This window comes from Theobroma cacao, chromosome 1, assembly GCF_053813885.1.
Source record: "Theobroma cacao isolate CCN51 chromosome 1, ASM5381388v1, whole genome shotgun sequence".
Classification (NCBI taxonomy): Eukaryota; Viridiplantae; Streptophyta; class Magnoliopsida; order Malvales; family Malvaceae; genus Theobroma; species Theobroma cacao.
Window position 1 is genome coordinate 22,587,305 of NC_142639.1, and position 13,376 is coordinate 22,600,680.

General features: G+C 36.4%; 1 non-coding gene across 1 annotated transcript; it reads left to right on the forward strand.

Annotated features, from left to right (window-relative positions):
- The first annotated feature begins 12,910 nt into the window (after positions 1-12,910).
- Positions 12,911-13,017, forward strand: LOC148764661 (small nucleolar RNA R71). Its single transcript, XR_016024399.1, has one exon. It is a non-coding gene; the product is annotated as a small nucleolar RNA R71 (small nucleolar RNA).
- The last annotated feature ends 359 nt before the right edge of the window (positions 13,018-13,376 follow it).

Sequence of the window (13,376 nt, forward strand, 5' to 3'; positions counted from 1 at the left end):
ATTTTGTAGATCTATTTAATGTTTATCTCAATCATCTACTACATATATTTCATACGTTACTGTTTTGGTTAAAGGTTAGGTACGTAGGGTATCTTGAAGCTTTCAACAACATACATATATGTTACATTGGGTTGCCTATGGCTTTTGATCAAAGGGTTTAAAGTAACATTGTTTATTATTGCTAATAGCTTTATAATATTCGCAATAATAAACAAAGTTACTTTAAACAAATTGTTCAAAAGTCATTGGCAACCCAATGTAACATATATGTATGTTGTTGAAGGCTTCAAGATACCCTACATACCTAGCCATTAACCAAAATAGTAACAATGGAAATATAGTCATAGCAGGTTATCAAAATAAACATTAAAATAGTGCAACAATTGTCGAAATGCAATGTAATGAAGCTATTGGCTTTAACCAAAATAGTAACGAAGCTATTGGCTTTACAATTGTCGAATCCATAAAGTAACTTTGTTTATTTTTTATTCATATATTCTATAGAAAGATTACACAATTTACATTCCAGAGTTCATTAGTATGCATACGCCAATAATATGCGAAAATCAATCAGGCAAATATTATTAAATATTTTGTGCTTCAATTTAATTGTTTACAAAGATAAACAAACTATGAAGGAGTACAACGCATTTGCTTCACCCACAATTTCATTTGAAGAGCCATATATATATGTACATATCTTATTGTTGGCTATTGTCAGAAGTCAGAGTATCATCTCCAGACTCTATCAAACTCAAGTTCAAATGGTATTATTCAATGCAAATGTCAATGGCTAGTTCAAAACAATCCCTAACTACTGACGTCTGAAGGGCCACTATCTTCAGGTATGACACCTATAACGTTCTCAAAGTTTGTAGTCCACATTGGACAACAGTTTCATATGTGCCCTGGTTGTCTGCAAATTGAACATGCCTTGGGTCGTCGTCGTCATCGAGCCGTCACTGAGTTGATGATGTTTCCCCGTTTGTTGATGGACTTGCAAATAGATTTCGGCAATTTTGTCTATTATGACCATAGCTCCTACATTGTGAACATCTACGTCATCCACTACCTTCCCCAACTGATGGAATCCTTTTCATCTTAGGTCTTCCTGCTTGACCTCGCCAAGTTGGTGGCAAAATGACAATTTGTTGAACATCATGGGGGATGTCCCACTCACTGGGATGCCCAACCGAGCGAATAGGACCTGCATATCCCTCCACCCAAGATCGAGTCTTATAATAGTTCGAGCAAAATTCAATGGCTGCACATTTGCACTTACTGCCAAGGTAATGAAATCACAGTTGGTGATCAATTTCAAAATTCAATTCATCATGCACAAAATAACAGAACATGATTATTCATACCTTATTATCGCCATGGCATGCGTGCAGGGGATAAATCGATCTGGAACTCACCGCATGAACACATTTTGGTGGAGAGGTTGACCATCGTGTCCTTAGTCTCACCTATAACTTGAAACTCCACTCGATCAATTAGTTATATGGAAAAGTGACATGCTTCATTGAACCCTGTGTTCAACAGATCAGTAGCCCAAAGGCTGAGGGGCGTGGTCAAATTCAATGCCTCATTATGCCGGTCATGGAACCAACGTTGGAACATGCCTCTGATGCACTTGATCAAGATAGTTATTAGCATTTTCCTTGCATGCCTTAGGTAGTAGTTAACACACTCTGCAATGTTGGATGTCATTAGCTTGTATCGCCTTACTGGTGACTGTGCACGTACCATCTCTCCAAGTCTTAATCTCATAAGGTGGTCATAAGCAAGTTTGCAAAGTTGTTTCAACTCATTCATATGTCTATTAAAATCAGCTAGCCTATAGCAGTTGGCGGCCAAGGTGAAAATCGCGGCAACATCTACGTGCTTGAACATGTTTTTAACGTTTTTTCGTAAGTGGTAATTGCATAGATTGTGATGTACGTCCTTGTACACTTTCTCAATTGCATTCTTAATGCCAAGATGCTGATCAGAAATGAACATTGCATTTTCAGGACAACCAATCGCATGACGCAATTGGTTAAGAAACCATGACCAAGACTCTTCGTCCTCCACGTGGCCAATGCCAAATGCAACTGGATATATCTGCTCATTCGCATCATTGCATACCGCAACAAATAGAATACCCTTGAATCTGCCTTTCAAATGTGTGGCATTAAGAGCAACTACAGGCCGCATTATAGCAATGAACCCTCAGATACATGACTCGAACCCCCGAAAATAATATTTGAATCGTTGTTCCCCATCTGTAGCGACACTCGTGACAGTATCAGGATTTTTACGTTCCAACATATGGAAATACGATGGAAGGAGTTGGAATGACTCTTTCGAGGGACCGAACACAAGACTTTTCGCATACTCCTTCACTTGCTAGGCCTTACTGTAAGACCTTGACCTTTTATAGACTCGTAAAGGGAAGTATACGCGATATCCCTGATCAGGGGTAATTTTGTCATTTCCTTACCAAACCCATAAAAGTAAGATTTTAAATAATATTATGGCCTAAGTAGGCCTAAGGCATAAATGAATGGTGAAAATATGGGTAAAATGATAAGGAAACAAAAATTTTGATGATTTTCACAATATGGACAAAATGGTCATTTTTCACCTCGGGTTAAAATTTTAAGTTTTCATGAACCCGAGTATGTCTATACCATTATGGACCTTGTCTCAGGGTCAAAAGAGCAAAAAGATTGCATAAAAGATTAGAGGAGAACAAGTTAATTTGTGGAGGGGCATTTTCGTAATTTCTAAGGGAGTAGATAAGCTTGGGCTATAAATATCTTCTCCTTCCAGTAGCTTCTTGAATTTCCAGTAACTTGTCTTCTTCTTCTTCTTCCATCTCACATTACTTCCAACCTCCATGGAAGCTTGATATGGAGCTTGCATAATTTTCTCTCTCTAGCTCTAGTTTTCATACCTTTGTGCCCTTTTGACTAGAACCCTTGTATTCCTCCACTCTCTCTCCTTAAAACCCTTGAAAAATCTTATTTCCATACTTTCTCTCACTAGTTGGGCATTCGAGAGAGAGAAAGAGAGAATTACCCCATTTGTTTGGAAGCTATTGGAAGAGAATTCGACTACAAAGGAACCCTAGGGTAAGTGATGAACTAAGCTTTGTTTTTAGCTGTGGATAATGGCTTGTAATTGGGACTATGAGCTATTTTATTGTTGAGGATTTTCATCCACTTTATAGTGCTTAAGATAGTGAACATAGATAGCCATTTAAAGTGGCTAGCTAAGGGATAGCTTTTAGGGTTTATAATATGTGAATTGACCTATTGCTGTTGCTAATGTGATTCTAGGTTCTAACGAAGCCCTATCATCCCAATTGGATCATTAAGGGAATTAGAGTTAGCTGAAGGCTCAACAATATACCAGTGAGTGGACTGCCTATCAAAATCATTTTGGGAATATGATCGTTTTGTACAAAGTATTTGAATGATTCTATACAACTTTTGTTAAAACAAGTGCCTTGGGAACAAGCCTTTGATAAATCAATTTTATGTTATGACATGCGGTTATCATGGATCTCTATGCTGCAGCATTATGTTGATATACATATATGTTTGAATATAGTGTTGTATAATTATATTGACTCGACTATGTGCAAGTAAAGAGTGCACATAAGCCGAGAATGACCCGATTATGTGCAAGTAAGGAGTGAGCATAATCCGGTGATGACCCAGCCATGTGCGAGTAGGGAGTGCGAATGAGCTAGCGATGATGATGATGTGATGGTGTGTATGATGATGATGGGATGGTGTGCATGATGATGATGGGTATACGCATACATATATACATATGTAAATATGTGTGTTATAGGAAATTAATGAGTAATGGTATATGGTTGTAATGCATGTGAAACTTGACATGTTAAACTTTGGAAAATTGTTATGCGTTTCATGTTGGTTTGGACATTTCAGCAGGGTGGTTTTTCTTTGGGAAGAAGGGCAAATTTTTCATTGGTGCCCTGTTTCTCGCTGCAGCGAGAAACTCTCGAGTTTTGAAGGGGTAGACTGGCCAAAAATTCACTGTAGAGAGAATCCATTTTCACTGCAACGAGAAAGGTACCGTAGCTTCTCGCTGCAACGAGATTCATTCTAGCTGCAGCTAGAAACTTTCTATTTTATGACCAAAATCTCGCTGCTGAGAGATTCAATCTCGTTGTAGCGAAAAACTTTTTGTTTTGTCTCTTATCTTGTCCAATTACTGCCCTATTTTTCACTTTTTTTCTACCATATCTGAGCATGGACTTCCAACATTAAGGACTAAATGAGTTAAGTTTAAAATGAGGAGAATTAGTGAGAAACCCTCGGCCAGTTGAGAAATCCTCGTTCGGCTAATAACTTAATCCCAACGTTGCTGCAGCGGAAAGGCATTCTCGCTGCAGCATATTCATTATCATATTTGACTTGCTTGTGTATCATTGAAGCTTTCATTCTTCAAATGGTTCGTTATGTATGGATTTATGATTTTCAAATGATTAATCATTTAGGACTTGATAAGGGGTTTTTAATATAAATGGAACTAAATTGCATTGTTTTGAAACAAGTACATCATGATTTTAAATTCTCGGCATTCAGTAGCAGTACATTCATCTGAGTCCTTCTACTAGAAGTCGAGTATTCTTTTGTTATGTATAGACAAACCTAATGCAAATTATTAAGATACATGTTTATAGTCACCGTTTTCAACTTCATGTTTTCAGATCACGAGGCAGCCAGTAACTAGGACAAGGTGTCCTCTAGACTTGTATCCATATTTTGGTAGGTGTCTCGGCATTCAGTAGCAGTACATTCGTCCGAGTCCCTCCGTTGGAAGTCGAGTATTCTTTTGTTGTGTATAGACAAACCTAATGTAAATTATTAAGATACATGTTGTTGATAATGTATATACAATTGTCTGGTATGCCAATATGAGGTGGCAATGTTTAATATTATTTTGATTCTAAGTTATGAACTATGACTTAGCAGTTTATGATAGAATGATGAACATGTCAGATTAACAGGCTTGCTTGGGCTTAATGGACTACGTCTATTGGGCCCTTGCATCGGTCATGACCCAGAATTTGGGTCGTGACACTTACCATATAGGCATTGCAATCCCCACTTCCGCTTCATCTTTTCCATTATTTCCTTTAGTCTCAATAGGGTTACATAATTTCCTTGCACCTTGGTGGAGATAAGCTCACCAATTAACCTCACGCTAGCAGTTCGGCACCCACATTGCAAACCATCAACAATACACATGTGTACCTTCTGGAACATTTGAAGTTGCCAATATTCTCCCTCAGGCAACTTCATTGCACGCAAAGCAAACTTGCATGCCTTCTCCTTACAACCAACCTCAAAATGAGCGTGACATGATTTTTAACTCTAAACTTAAAATGCTCTTTTAGTGCCAACATGCTCAAAGCTTGTTTCAATTTGGCCTTCGATGGAAACACTTTTTCGTGATATAAGTGGTTGTCCATTGATATGGATTCCTCACTCGTAACTATTTGGAAAGATATCATATCTACCCCAGGAATAATTCATTCACAACATACCCTTGTATTTACCCTCTCTTGATCACTGTCATCAGGCGAACGAATGTTGTTTTCAAGTGCGATGGCGTTCTCGTAAATAAGGTCGACACCCTCAACATCTTCTAATTCAGTAGTTCTAGCATGGTCATCGAACTGAAACTCTTCTAACACAACAGTTGTGGCATGACCTATATTGCCATCTGCATGATTGCAATCCGAAATGTCGGTGTGCTCTCCCCTCTCGTCCTCTGAACAGTCATCATGTCTGCCAACATAATCATCTTCACACTCATCATGCAACTCATCGTTCCAATCCACTGTATCGTCCTCTTCAACATCATATTCAATCTGATCAGATGAATCGTCATCACTCACATCCATCACAGTGTCATTTGCGAATGACAATGGACCCACTGCATTTTTGAGCGACAATTGTGTTTGTTGCAAAGTACCAAGTATTTCGTTCTATGCACATTCCAATTGGAATTGTGCATACATCATTTGCAGACACCTCATGTGTGTTTCGGGTTGCTCAAGCTCATGAGGATACGTCAAACGTGATTGCCATGGTTATTTGTTAGGAAATGGATGGTGTGGTATGTCAGAATAATTAACATTCTGTTGTAAGTGATTACTATGTTGGATACTGTGTTCATGTGGAATATCGTTTGCATTTCTTGTCTTAACTGTCACAAACACAACAACTGCCCTTTCATCTCGCATAATACTTGCTACATCTCCATCATCCCTAATAACTGCTTGCGAAACCCCTACGGCATGACTGAACGATGCATGTAGCTTGATTTCATTATTATGTGAGTTGACCCCAACAACCTCTTCAAGTAGCTTCACTAGGCCCGAAAATGACAAATCACTCCCAACACCCCTCACTCGTGTCTCACCACCCTTATAAGTATCATCGACCCAATTACCACCATATGTAATCATAAGCTTCACATTTAGCAAGCCACTGAAATTTAACAGAAAATAAGTGTCACAATCAGTCAATTTATCAAAAATTGTCCCTCAATGCATAGAAACCACTTACGCAATGCCTAAGTCACATTTGGCCGATTACTGAAATTGAACAGAAATTAAGTGTCGCAATGTCTAATACACATTCATGCAATGCCTAAAAACTAGTGAACAAAAGCTTCAAAGCAAGAGGTGAATTGCACAAGTCACGCGCCACCAGTCTCACAATACATAATAACAGGTCACGTAATATATAAAAACTAGTCACACAATGCCTAAAAAACTACTGAACAAAAGCCTTAAAACAAGACATGAATTGCACAAGTCAGTCACGCACCACCAGGCTCGCAACACCCAAGAATAAGTCACTTAATGCCTTATACCCACTCACATTATGCTAACATAACCAGTCACGTACTGGCCCAATGTCATGCAATACATAAAACCAGTCACGTAATACATAAAACCAGTCATACAATACCTAAAAACTAGTGAACAAAAGCCTCAAAACAAGATGTGAATTGCACAAGTCACGCACAACCAGTCTCGCAATACCTAATAATAAGTCAGTCAATGCCTAATATCCACTCACGTTATGCCAACATAACCAGTCACGTACTGGCCCAACGTCACGTATTGGCCCAACGTCACGCAATACATCTCTAACAACAACTCACCATACACATAAAAACTAGTCACGCGATGCCTAAAAACTAGTGAACAAAAGCCTCAAACTCGGTAGCATTTGGTACTTTCAATGCAATGTAATTACAAGTAATGTATTTGCAAGCAATGCGTAGGGAAAATAACATTACATTGTTTGGTATACAAACCTCCAAACAAAATAATGATTAAAATGCAGGGAAGATAACATTGCAGCGTTTGGTTTACAAGTACTTTGCTGAGAATGTAGTGTTAGTTTTCAAAATTACCCCTATTTATTAAAATATAAGTTTAATATACTTGTAACTTTTATTGTTAATTTTTATATAATATCATGTCTTAAATATATTTTTAATGTCATATATTTTAGTTTTAATTTTTATTATAATATTATATTTTTATTTTTAATATAATTTTTTATATTATATATTTTATTTTAATTTCTTTTACCTATATTTTATAAATTTTAATTTCTTATATTTTATTTTATTTTAATTTTTAATTCTTATATAATATATTTCATTTTATTATTTTTTATTTTAATTATAATATTATAAAATATTTTTAACAGAATAATAAAGTTAAAGGGTAAAAATGTCTTTAATAACATTGAAGAGTGCTATGTAATGTGATTGCATTGGTTTTGGACTGAATCACATTACATCCCTTGGTTGTAATGTGATTACATTGCAATCTTACATTGCAGTGGTCTGTTGCAAAACAAACATTGCAATGTAATTTAATTGAACACATTGCAGGGAATGTGCTCTCACTTCCCTCATACCAAATGCTACCGAGGTGAATTACACAAGTCACGTAGCACCACTCTCACAATACCTAATAATAAGTTACTCAATGTGTAATATCCACTCACATTATGCCAATATAACCAGTCGCGTAATGGCCCAATGTCATGCAATACATAACAACAGGTCACGCAATGCAATGCCTACAAACTAGTGAACAAAAGCCTCAAAACAAGAATAAATTGCACAGGTCAATCAGCACAGGTAGTTTCGCTATACCTAATAATAAGTCATTCGATGCCTAATATCCATTGATGTTATGCCAACATAACCATTCATGTACTGCCCCAACATCACGCAATACATAACAGCACGTCACCATACACATACAAACCAGCCACACAATGTCTCAACAGAAGACATGCATTGCACAAATCACGCAGCACCTATAACCCAGTCTCCCAATACCTAATGATAGGTCAAGCAATGCCTAGCATCCTCTCACGAAGTTATTCAATATAATATAACTTAAACGAAGAAAAAAACTTAAGAAAATATGTGCTCAATGAAAATAAAAATTTTTAAAAATTTTATTAATAAGATCCCCCGAAATACAAGGAAATGATACAAAAAAAAACTGAACCGTAGTTCATTTCTTCCTAAGGTCATCTACTATTTCATATATCTCGGCGAGAATCTTGTTGTTGGCCATGATATCTCCCTCCATGACATATGTCCTGGCCATCAGTTGGTCCACCAAGGTGTGTATCTCTTGCTGCATTTTCTCCACTTGCTCCCTCAAGGCAAGGAAGTCCGACATCTCATCCTCCTCGGAGGCAAACGCATCCACAGTATCGACTCTTGGATGTTTGGGTGCCATTACAATTATCTGAAAAGGCTAAAGATAATTGTATTTGATTAAAATGGTTAATGGTTCCCTTTATTTATAGGCATGAATGCTGACTCTTCGTTTTCTACACCGATATAAGTGCAATAAGGGGGGCTGAATTAGTTATTAAGTACTTGTTCGGCCTAGCGTTTCATCAGCTTATCTACCTCTTAAAAGCAAAAGCCAAGCCAAACATCATTTTCTAATAAATTCTTAATAAAAAAGCATTTTTTAAGAACAAAATTTTTGAAAAAAGAGCTTAAAGAAAAAGCTTGATGGAGGAGCTTTCTCTTCTCTTCTTTTAAAAACATATTAATTTCTTAGAAGATACCCCTCTCTCAATCAATCTCTCTTTGCAAATTACCATTCTTCAACGTAAATCGCAATTTCCCTCTCCTATACCTTTCTCTACAAAAACTACTAAAAAAAACAAATTATTCAAAAACAAATGACCCAACAACAGAATATCAAAATCTAGAATTTTTTTTGTTCTTACAGAGATTAAGAGAAAAAAAATTCTAAAATTCAAAACTTCAAGCATTACATTATAGCTTATTAGGTGATTGTATCGTAATTTTAACCTAAATTAGAGCTTATATAATTTATTTTGTTAAACAGTTTACCAAACAGCTTTAGCCTAATTTTATAGAATTTGTTATTAAGGGGCCTGAATCAGTAGATAATCAGCTTCAGCATTAGGTAAATATAGTCACGCAATGCTTACAAACAAGTCACGTAATGCTTACAAATAAGTCACACAATACTCAACAAATATTCAGTCACGTAATATTCAGTCACGTAATGCCAAATAAATAGGTTACGATTCCTAATATCTAGTCACACACCCTAATATCAAGTGACGCAATGCTTAACAAATATTCACGCATCGCCTATAAACTGATTGATTTCGCTACTCCCAACCAAATTTAAGTTTCCAAACTCATATAATTTACCCATCAACTTTTGCGTTCTATTAATAACCCTAATAAGACCAATAACCCATAACAAATACCTTGATGTCATCTCTGCATCTTGGAATCGTGAGAAAGTTGGATGGCGATATAGACCTCGATGGCATTGGAGAGCTAGACGGCGAGATATATACCTCGATGGCCTTGATGAGCTAGACGGAGGGATAGCTAAATTAAGATTCAATTTTGAAATTTTTATTTGATGGCGGGAGAGGAGAAAGAAATCGAGATCGAGACCATTTAATTTGGATTAAATCGTTTAAAGGGTATTCTTGTCAACTCTTGCCAAAAATGGTCTAAAAATAGTTAAAATTATACTGACAGTCATTTTTGAAGTGATCTTATCATGAAGGTCATTTCTCACAATTTCCTCATATCAATATAAGAATCTAGCCTAAAAATTAAGTGTTCAAATAATGAAAATGTGTCATTAGGCTCAAAGGGGAAAACTAAGGATAATTTATGTAAAGAAAGGCTACCATAGGCTCAATCAGTCCAAAAATGGCCTAAATCATCTTTTTAATTGAGTGTAGCCTAGAATTTCACCTCGAGAGAGAATCAAACAAATTTTAGAACTCAATACATAATTCAAAAATTCACATTCACATAAACCTTTTCTACATACGTATAATGAATCTAAACAAAAGATTTGGTGCTTAAAATGTAGAAATTTCATCTTAACAATAAAGCTTAGCATAAGAATTTACATAACACTCAAACAATATTCACATGTTTCAAAGAATCAAGATAGGAATATTACTAAGTTCTCATCATTGGATAGGTAAATTAAACAAAATTGGCACAAGTAAATCTAGCTCAAGTTTTTAAAACTTGCATAAAATTAAAAATATTTAACAAAAAATACTAACCTAAAATATCATAAGAACTGATAACAACAAAACCCTCCCCCAAACTTAAATTGCACATTGTTCTCAATGTGCAAAGCTAAAAAGAGTAAGAAAAAGAAACTCCCATGTCAATGGTGGCAGTGCATTAAAAGCTCTAATTTTCTTCATGTTTTCCCAACCTGTAGACTCAACAAACAAGCTAAGGAGAAGTTATAAGTACTTATTTAAATAGAAAAACAAAACTAAGTACAATAGCAACTAAACTTAAAAAGATATAGCTTGGGTTGCGTCTCAAGAAATGCTTCTTTACAGTCACTAGCTTGATTATGATACCCTTTTTTTATTGTCCACTAAAGTAATTGAGGATCTTTGGTGATCCAATTCACCTCCCAAGTAATGATGGAGATGTTGCCCGTTCACTCCGAATGTTTCAGTAGCTTCACTATAAATATCTATTGCACCACACGGATAGACTTTAACCACCTTGTAAGGACCTGACCACTTTGATTTTTTGTTTCCATGGAAAGAGACTGATTGATATGGTTAGTAACACTTGTTGTCCTACCTTAAAATGAAGATTAACTGAAGGTAACAGATCATGCTCATCATAACATTGCTTAATTTTGAGATACAGTGGCGGTGGCTCTAACTCAAGAGTTTGTGCTGGCTTACTTGTAAGTGGTGGAGTAGGATTACCTTTACATTTATAAATTACGTCCACTCTATAGCATTGAGCTGTGGAGGAAGGATATTTAGGTGCATTGAAAATAGTAAATTCAACTACCTTTTCTCTAACTCTGAAAGTTATTCTACCTTCCCTTACATCGATGAGTATGCTTGCATGGCCAATAATGGACATCCTAGTATGATTGGAATCTCTTGATCTTCCTCCATCTCAAGTACAATGAAATCCACTAGAATGTACAATTTCCCAACCTTAAGCAAGACATCCTTTGTAACCCCACAAGGGTGCCTTATCGTTTTGTGAGCTAGTTGCAAAGTGATTGTAGTAGGTTGAATCTCCTGTAATCCAATTCTCCTAGCAATAAACAAAAGCATAATTGAGACACCAACACCTAAATCACACAAAGCTTTTGAAAAAGTAAAATTACCAATTGAGCAAGGGATAGAAAAACTCCCTTGGTCTTTAAGCTTTGGTGAAAGCTTGTTTTGTATTATTGCACTTCACTCCTCAGTGAGTGTAATTGTCTCAAAATCCTCCAATTCCTTTTTATTTGTCAATATGTCTTTTAGAAACTTCACATATGATGGCATTTGCTCTAAAGCTTCTGCAAAAGCAATGTTGATGTGATGCTTTTTGAATACCTCAAGTAATTTTTGGAAGTGATTATCAAGCTTTTGTTTATAAAGGCGCTGAGGAAAGGGTGGTGGTGGTAAAGTTGTCTTTGCTTCCTTCTCTTGAATTTGCTTATCAACTGTCTCAATCATTGTTTCATTCTCAACAAGTTTATCTTGAAGATTAGCTTGCCTAACACTACTTTCAACCTCTTGTCCACTCCTTAGGGTGATTGTCATAACTTGTTCCTTACCTTTTCTCCTTGGATTCACCTCTGTATCATTAGGTAGTGTTCCTTGAGATCGGTTGTTTAATAAATTGGCAAGTTGACCAACTTGAGTCCCAAGGTTCTGAAGTGATACTGCTTGACTTTGAATGAGAGCTATTTGACTTTGTATGATGCTATCATTCTGTGTCATGTACTACCTTAGCAAATCTTCCACAATTGGCTTTTTTTTTTAGATAAGTGTGTTGGCTTGCTATTGGAATCCCACATTTGTCCTTGCCATTGAAGAAAACCCTTGACTATTAGCCCAAGAGAAATTTGGATGGTTCCTCCACCTTAGCTTATGTGTGTTGGAGAAAGGGTTATTTTGCTATCTATTCCCCACAAATTGCATTATTTTTGTTAAGTTTGGACACTAATGGCTTGCATGGTTATCTCCACAATATTCACAAGCTATAGAAGAACTTAGGATGGAGTTAGTACCAAAAGATTCAATAGTCTTAGTTAGAGCTGTTACTTGTGCAGATAAGGCTAAAAACATATACATTATGAATTCTAGCTACTCTTCTATGCATTGCTCACTCCGTTGGCCACTGGTAATTGTTTAGAGCCATTTCTTCCAACAAAGCATATGCCTCATCAATCAATTGAGCCATTAAAGCTCCTCCCGTAGCGACATTAATGGTGGTTCGAACCTGCCCACTTAATCCATTGTAGAAAGTTTGCACTTAAAGCCACTTTGAAAGACCATGATGAGGACAACATAGAAGTAATTCTTTGTACCTTTCCTAAACTTCGTACAATGATTCAGAATCTTGCTGCAAGAATGATGTAATATCATTCCTCATTTTCGCTGTCTTAGACAAAGGAAAGAACTTGGCAAGGAACTTCTAAGCAAGATCATCCCATGTTCTTATTAAGCTAGTAAGGAGCGCATTTCGCCATGCTTGAGCCTTATCCCTCAACAAGAAAGGAAAAGCCTCAAACGAATTGCATCATCTGTGACACCATTATGTTTGAAAATGTCACAAATCTCCAAGAAGTTTGATGTATGGCCATTTGGGTCATCATTTAGAAAACCCTCAAACTGGATTGAAGTTTGAATCATGGTGATGATAACCGGCTTGATCTCAAAATTGTTTGCTTGAATAGCTAGCCTTCAAATGCTTTATGAAATTCCTTATACCAAAGAAACAACATAATCCCTTAA